Consider the following 2668-nt stretch of genomic DNA (forward strand, 5'->3'; position numbering starts at 1 on the left):
TGGACAGGGAGGCCTGGTGTGCTGTGATTCATGGGGTTGCAAAGAGTCGGACACGACTGAGCGACTGATTTGATCTGAGGATGGATACCGTGGTGTAAGTTTTCCAAATTATATTTAAATTTGACACATTCAGTTTATATTTTTACTTGCAAATTATGTTCTTTTCAACATCATATTGACAATAAAAACCTAGAGGAAAGATTTTGTTGTATGAAGTGAAGTCAGTGATAATATTTCTTTCCACACATGAAAAAATACTAAGTCTTCATTGAAGGAAATGATGTTTCAAAGTTGAATAATGATTGATTGTGTAAAGGCAGAAAACAGTTTGAATATAGGCATTTACTGACTATCCACTGTTCCTCTTGACTAAGACTATATGTTCCTCTCTCTTCTGAATATTTGTTCTATTACAGTGATGTGGAGATTTTGGGTAATCAGATACAATAAATTCTACTGGGGATTACAACCATGATTAGGCCTGAAAAGAACTATCTGGTGACATCTCTTCAAAGGACCTCAGTTCTAAAATGCTTAAGCAAATTATTTGAAGTTTAAATGTATAAACTATTGAGTGAATACCCCTAGTAATTTATATATAAACTCTGGAACTTTGCATTTTTTGAAGGGTGTTTTCAGAAATCGGAAAAAAGAAAACTGGAAATGGAAATATTTGCGATATTATTGACCACTGAATAACATTCACTTCTATCCATTGAAGTTCAGTTCTCTCCATTAGTGTATGTCAAATAGTAAATATAAAATTGTTTCAAAGTAAGGACATTATATTTAAAGATTATAAGTGCTTTAAATTCCTCTTTTTAAGCTGTCACATATGGAATGAAATACACAATGGAGTGGATCATATTATAGACTAATAAAAATAAACATTTATATAAGCAAATATAACAAACAATGATATATATATATATATATATATATATATATATATATATATAATTGATATATGGAGACATTTTTAGGGGATGAGACTGGGCTGTTATTTTTACATTTATATTATGAACTTCCAAAGGCAGTAAAATATATACAAAATGCCAACTGATACACTATCCAAACATGCTCCCTCCCCACTGATTAAATGAACATGAAAGTAATTAAGTTAATATAATGGAACAGTATTTCTTAATATTCTTTAGGCAAAATTAATGAGAATCATGTAAAATACACAAATGGTTGTATTTGAAGAGAGCTATAGAAAAGTTTACTTTTTACAATCTTACAAGGGACTCATAATGACCCCATGAAGTTTTCATTACAAATTAAGTGTTGAGGTGCCTTAGAAACCACAACTAAAATGTCCATGATGAAGAATATTTATCTCACCTAAAATATTCCAAAAAATCACACCTCACACAATGAATTATTTCTTTTCTATATTTTGCAGATAAAGCGTTTAACACTAACCCCTTCTCTGCATTGATAAGATCATGCAGCTGAATAATAATGTGACTGAGTTTATTCTGCTTGGGTTGACACAAGATCCTGTTAGGAAGAAAATAGTGTTCACCACTTTCTTGATTTTCTATTTGGGGACCTTGTTGGGGAACTTTCTGATTATTACTACCATCAAGACCAGCAGGGCACTTGGGAGTCCAATGTATTTCTTCCTTTTCCATTTATCTTTGTCTGATACCTGCTTTTCTACATGCATAGCTCCTAGGATGATTGCAGATGCCCTTTTGAAGAATGCCACTATCTCTTTCAATGAGTGCATAGTCCAAGTTTTTTCATTCCATTTCTTTGGCTGCCTAGAGATCTTCATCCTTGTTCTCATGGCTGTTGACCGCTATGTGGCCATCTATAAGCCCCTGCACTACATGACCATCATGAGCCATCAAGTCTGTGGTGTGTTGGTGGCTGTGGCCTGGGTGGGGTCCTGTGTGCATTCTTCAGTTCAGATTTTTCTGGCCCTGAGTTTACCTTTCTGTGGTCCCAATGTGATTGATCATTATCTATGAGACTTGCAACCTTTGTTACAACTTGCCTGTACAGACACCTATGTGACCAACCTACTCTTGGTGTCCAACAGTGGGGCCATCTGTACAGTGAGTTTTGTTATGCTGATGTTCTCCTATGCTATCATCTTACATTCTCTGAGAAACCACAGTGCTGAGGGGAAGAAAAAAGCCCTCTACACCTGCATCTCCCACATCATTGTGGTCATCTTTTTCTTTGGTCCTTGCATATTTATATACACTCGCCCTGCAACCACCTTCTCCATGGATAAGATGATAGCTGTGTTTTACAGACTTGGAACACCTTTGATCAACCCTCTGATTTATACACTGAGGAATGCAGAAGTGAAAAATGCCATGAGGGTGTTATGGAGCAAGAAGTTGGTCTCAGATGACAAAAGATGAATGGAAGTTTCAACGTTTTCTTTGTAGTTTGGATTGATCTAAAAGAAGCTCATAGACAATAATATCCTCTTATTGTGGAGTTAATATAATTCTAACTCGGAGTGTGAAGATTACTTCCTTTAGTAAAATGGGCAATGTGCCCACACATGCTAGTTAGTATTGAGTCAAATATTTGTAGAACCGACAGCATCAGATAAACACAGTCCCGTAAGATCATGGTCTTAGTTATTCACTGCTGTCTCTGCCTCTCTTGTCTGTCTAATATCACTGTGGTTTTGATCTACTGT

The 2668-nt window shown here is 35.5% G+C and overlaps 1 pseudogene; it reads left to right on the top strand.

Annotated features, from left to right (window-relative positions):
- Window positions 1-1448: 1448 nt before the first annotated feature.
- On the top strand, window positions 1449-2381 carry LOC102402936 (annotated as a pseudogene).
- Window positions 2382-2668: the final 287 nt, after the last annotated feature.

Source organism: Bubalus bubalis, chromosome 16 (assembly GCF_019923935.1).
Source record: "Bubalus bubalis isolate 160015118507 breed Murrah chromosome 16, NDDB_SH_1, whole genome shotgun sequence".
NCBI classification, from domain to species: Eukaryota; Metazoa; Chordata; class Mammalia; order Artiodactyla; family Bovidae; genus Bubalus; species Bubalus bubalis.